A 6,000-nucleotide genomic window follows, 5' to 3' on the forward strand; every position below is an offset into this window, starting at 1 on the left:
GTCTCGTGTAGTGTCTCCATTGGTTTCTGTCTGAAACTCACAATCTCATCAATTTGTTGAGCAGTTTTGTTGGGCAGATGGAACTTGTTGTGAAATTGCTTGACCAACTCATCCCAAGTTTCTATAGAGTTTATGGGGAGCGAGTTTAGCCAAACCTGAGCAGCTCCTGTCACCGAGAACGGAAACAATAATAGCCTGATTGCTTCCGGAGTCACGTTGGGTTGCCTTTGAGTTTTGCATATAGACAGGAAGTTCTTCAAGTGCTGCTGAGGATCTTCTGTTTGTGTCCCAGAAAAGAGTCCCTTGTTCTGCAACAAGTGTAGCATGTTATTTGTGATCTGGAACGATTCAGCTTGTATTGCGGGCACAACAATGGCAGTAGCCAAACTGTCAGCTGTTGGTTGTGCCCAGTCATATAATGCACCCTCAGGCACAGGAGGTGCCCCTTCCCTGGCATTTAAGCCAGCTTGCTTATTCCTGATGTTTCCGTTGGGATCGTTTACGTCTCCCATGTTAATTTCGATTTTGAGTGTTTGTTGGGATTGTTGAATTCTTTTGTTGGCACGGTTCAATGCCCGGAATGTTTGCTGGGGGTCTAAGAGTCCTTCAAGTAGTTCTCCAATCCTCGTAGAATTTCTAGGTATACACCTGAGCACCCAAGTCAACAACCGTTAAATTTTCAATGAAAAATTTTGTAGAGAGAAAACTGACTACAATAAGAATCTTTGTATTTCTGTCAATGGCAATTGATGATTCCGTTAACTCCCCGGTAACGGCGCCAAAATTTGGTCACGCCCAACTATGCCTTATAAAAAGGACTAAGCGATCGCTGCAAATATAATCCGGTTTACAAGTCCGGAGTCGAATCCCACAGAGAACTAAGGTTTAGCTACAGATGTTCACTATCACCAAGAAGACAAGCTTGAACAATTCCTAACTTATAGATATTAAGATTCTTGTGTTTAACTACTTAACTAACAAATTAAAATAGTAAATTAACAACTAACGATACTGAGGGTTAGAGAAAAGATTAAGGAGGTCTAGAGTTATGATTTCCCCTATTGTCGGAATCCTTCCCGCTATGTCTTCTATAATTTCGCCTAAGTATTCTCTACCGATCATGAGCACTCTTATTACCGTAAATCTCTCCCGAGTAATTACGATAATTTACTAGACGCACTCTCCCGAGCTACCCTAGCTGGCTTTTAATACAGCTCACTTCAGATCGCACCCAAGGCTTCGTTATCCCTAATCTCGCCTTTAAACCCTCGGTTATTGATCCCTCATATACTTTGGAAGTGGTGTTGTTCAACAATTACCTAAATATGCACTCTCTCCCGAGTTATGCATACTAAATAGGCACAGCTAATTGAGAGCTCTTCAATCAACCAGAATATAAACGTAGTTGAACAAATAGAGAAAAGCTATGGCTCAATTATATAAAAACATAACAAGAATTTATCCTATAAAAGGTTCTATCAAAACTCTAGATAACAAATTAGCTATTCATAATAGTATGTAAAACTACAATACTAAAAGTCATAACCAACAATGAAAAATAGGAAGAGGAAGGAAAAACTCGTAGAAGAATTCTCCGCCTTGCTCCCAATGTGTTCTTGCCTCCTTAGGTCGAATCTATGTCCAAAATATGTCCCCCTTCTTTCTTGGCCGGCTTTCATGGTTTAATATAGGGTTTAGGGCTTAAAATCCCGTGTTTTGCACATAAGTCCCTGAAATTTCCTCCTCCTGCCGCGGTTTTGCCACGGTCGCGATGGAACCGCGGCCAAACATGCCCTCTGATTCTTCAGTTGTCCGCGACCATCTTCTACCGCGGTTCTGCCGCGGTCGCGGTGGAACCGCGGTTTTTCACCCTGTTCCGTTTGGGATTTGAAAAAACGTAAAACATGAAAGTTGTAGCCCTTTGAGTTAGCTTTCCAACCATATATTGTGGAGCCCAAATGAAGTTCTGAGAAAAAAGTTATGTCTATTTTACTAGACAGTGCGCAATATGCCTCCTCAAGTCTTCGTTCGTACTTAATTATCAAATTTGACCCCCGAACACGATCCCGGCTTAATTCCTTGAGATTTTACTCAGACTTCAAAGCTTCAAATCACTTAAATTCATTCCATAACATCTATATAGCTCGGAATCACACCTACAAGGTATAAAACACACAATTAGTGCAAAACACTAGCGATTAAAGCGCAAACTCAATTAAAGTGCAGTAAATTCGAGTGTAATAAGCGACTAAAATATGCAATTATCGCCTATCATCAACACCCCACACTTAAAACATTGCTCGTCCTCGAGCAATCGAACTACACTTTTTTTATACACGACCTTTTTAAACAATTCTCATAACTCATCACACCAAGAGTATTTAAAATAGACTAAGCACAAAAGCGTAACATCTTCACCTCAAGATTTGACTCACAAGTACCACACGTTATTCACAACTCACCCACTTACTCTAATATAGAGGTGACTGACATTACCTTTCCTTCATGAATCAAGTGCCCTCGCACAACAAAAGAGAGTAGTTCCACACAATAAAATTTAAGAACACTTAGGAACTCAAGATAGAAAGAATTCACTCACTCTCAGAAATAACATTCATATGCCACAAAAGATGCACCATAAGCTTGCCCGTAGTGTACTACTCCACTAATCGAGCTCATTCAATCTTGGATCAATTAGGACTTTATTTGGTTGTAATGTAGGCTACGGGACGGGTAGGATACATTTAGATATAAGAGTGACTATACCTCCCTAAGCACTTTAATACATACATTTTAACATTTAAACCCCATACTTATGTCAAACCAAAACTCCACCTTCACATCAATTTATATTACCCCATACTTCTTTAAGCACACTTACATCAAGAGCCACCAATTATCAAGAATTTTTTTTTTCAACAATCCAACTATATTTTTTTTCAATTCAAGTGGCTCTTCCTTTTTCAAGACAGTGCACCTTTCTCCTTATTTCATTAGTTCCACTCAAAAGCCAAACCAACCACCCCACACTTTAACTTTTACAAAGTTCATAAATAATTCAAGTGCTCATGAGAGGTTACAATGGTTCAAATAGATGGTTAATTCCAACAAATGGGTAAGGCTTGTAATGTGGTTGCCAAGAAACAGGATTATAGGCTCAAAGAGGTTAACTAAGATACATAACAATTAGGTGGGTAAAATATACATATCTGGCTCAACAAGAAAACGCCTATATCACTTCCAAGATTGAACAAAACTACTATTTCGCTTTGCAAACACACGGGGCAAGTTCTAGGCATCAAATGCAATGCACAGAATATCACAAAACCTTACACACACATGGCACATAACTCACTCAGGATTGGATTCATCAAGACACTCTAGTCAAAGCAGTTAAGCAAAGTTAAGATAATACAATTTAAGGTACTTATACAAGAGTCAAAAATTGAGCCTAAGCGTCTCAACCAAAGTACTCACTATTCTCAAGGAATAACAAAGTCAAGAGATGTTGCTTCAATTCAAAACTCAACACAATGGCTCCTATTCCTAAAAAAAAATTGACTACACCCGGTTCAAACAAAACCCTTGGAAAAGAACCGCGGCACAAAGAAAAACCAAGGGGAAATTATTACACTACCTAACAAAAGAAAATCTTTTATTTTAGACTTAAATCCCTCAAGAAAACTGTCTAATAGATCCATCGTCGGGAAAAGTCCAATCTTTTTTTAAAAAAAATTATTAAACTAACACAACTAAAATAGCATAGAAAGTGACCCAGACGATCTCCTCACCCCACACTTAAAATTTTGCATTGTCCCCAATGCACACCATAACTAATAAAAAGGGTAAAAGAGACTCCCTGGTAGGCCAAAGGCCGAAGCACTACAGCTCATGGGGTACTCAGACTTCTCCCCAGCTTGGTCCTTCGTGCGGGTACCTCACACTTAGTTCCAACCATTTGGTTTGCTGTTGCATTCTTCCAATACCTTTGCTTTCCATGCTCCTAGAAAATAAAAAAATTGGCACTACAAAAATAATACAATTAAAAAAATAAAAATAAAAAAAATAAATAAAAGAAAGCAATAAAGCTGGGTTGCCTCCCAACAAGCGCTTGATTTAACGTCGCGGCACGACGTGAATCACTTTCTGCCTCCACTTTGAACTTATGAATCGGACCCCAAGTTTTGATTCTGCTCTATGATCATGCTCCTGGGGTGGTGGAACGAATCTGACTGGCCCAATAAAATAATATAGTATTCTGCACTTCTTGGCCTTTAGATGAGGTGTGTAATTCCGATTTTCTAGCAAGAAGAATTCCAGAATGTAAGTACTTTGTTCCTCATTCCTCGACTCCTCAAATGGCTCGGACGACTCTATTTCCATATCATCATCTAAACACAATGTGGAAAAATGCTTGGAGTGAGGACCCATGCGCTCAACTACATGAACATTGGGACTATCTACATTCTCCACACTAATGACAATAGAGTCAACAAAATATGTATCCTCAATATCCTTGGTTGACTCTAGTATCTCTTCTACAACATCGACATCCTCAAAATCTAGTGCGATTGATTGTTGGTGTTCTACTCTAGCCTCCTCCTCTAGCTCATCAATTTCTGTATCTAATTCACGCTCTTCTTGGATACTATTCACAATATTGGCTTGTTGAGCATTAAAAACTTCAACCAGTTGACTCATGTGAACTTTCAAGTTGTGAATAGTTTCCTCCTGCCTTTCTATCCGCAGTAGTAATTTACTCTGTTGTTCCAAAATGCATTTTAACATATCTTCGAGCTTCTTTAGGTCAGCTTCCCTAGGTTCTTTGTTCCTATTAACTTCACCAGAAAAAGAAGAACCATCAAAGTAAGGGGTTGGGGGAAGGTAAGAAATATAAGCACAACCGTGAAAGTGACCATCTTGACCACCACACATATCACACACATTCCACACATAAAATTGAGTTGGTGCACAAAACTCGCTCTCAGGAATATTTTGATAATTTTGCCCTGGGTGGTTTCCTTCACAATATGCATAAGGAGGATCAAAAGTAGAATCACCAACAACAAAATTCTCATAATTCCATGATGTCATGTTTCTCAAATAAACAAATAAAACTAAAATAAAAAAATCAAATAATAAAATAAAAGTTCAAACTTGAAACCTAGCAATATGTACACCTACAACTACACCGTTAGTTCCCCGGCAACGGCGCCAAAATTTTATCACGCCCAACTATGCCTTATAAAAAGGACTAAGCGGTCGTTGCAAATATAATCCGGTTTACAAGTCCGGAGTCGAATCCCACAGAGAACTAAGGTTTAGCTACAGCTGTTCACTATCACCAAGAAGACGAGCTTGAACAATTCCTAACTTATAGATATTAAGATTCTTCTGTTTAACTAATTAACTAACAAATTAAAATAGTAAATTAACAACTAACGATACTGAGGGTTAGAGAAAAGATTAAGGAGGTCTAGAGTTATGATTTCCCCTATTGTCGGAATCCTTCCCGCTATGTCTTCTATAATTTCGCCTAAGTATTCTCTACCGATAATGAGCACTCTTATTACCGTAAATCTCTCCCGAGTAATTACGACAATTTACTAGACGCACTCTCCCAAGCTACGCTAGCTGGCTTTTAATACAGCTCACTTCAGATCGCACCCAAGGCTTCGTTATCCCTAATCCCGCCTTTAAACCCTCGGTTATTGATCCCTCATATACTCTGGGAGTGGTGTTGTTCAACAATTACCTAAATATGCACTCTCTCCCGAGTTATGCATACTAAATAGGCACAGCTAATTGAGAGCTCTTCAACCAACCACAATATAAACGTAGTTGAACAAATAGAGAAAAGCTATGGCTCAATTATATAAAAACATAACAAGAATTTATCCTACAAAAGGTTCTATCAAAACTCTAGATAACAAATTAGCTATTCATAATAGTATGTAAAGCTACAATACTAAAAGTCATAACCAACAATGAAAAATAGGA

The sequence above is a fragment of the Nicotiana attenuata genome, unplaced genomic scaffold (assembly GCF_001879085.1).
Source record: "Nicotiana attenuata strain UT unplaced genomic scaffold, NIATTr2, whole genome shotgun sequence".
NCBI classification, from domain to species: Eukaryota; Viridiplantae; Streptophyta; class Magnoliopsida; order Solanales; family Solanaceae; genus Nicotiana; species Nicotiana attenuata.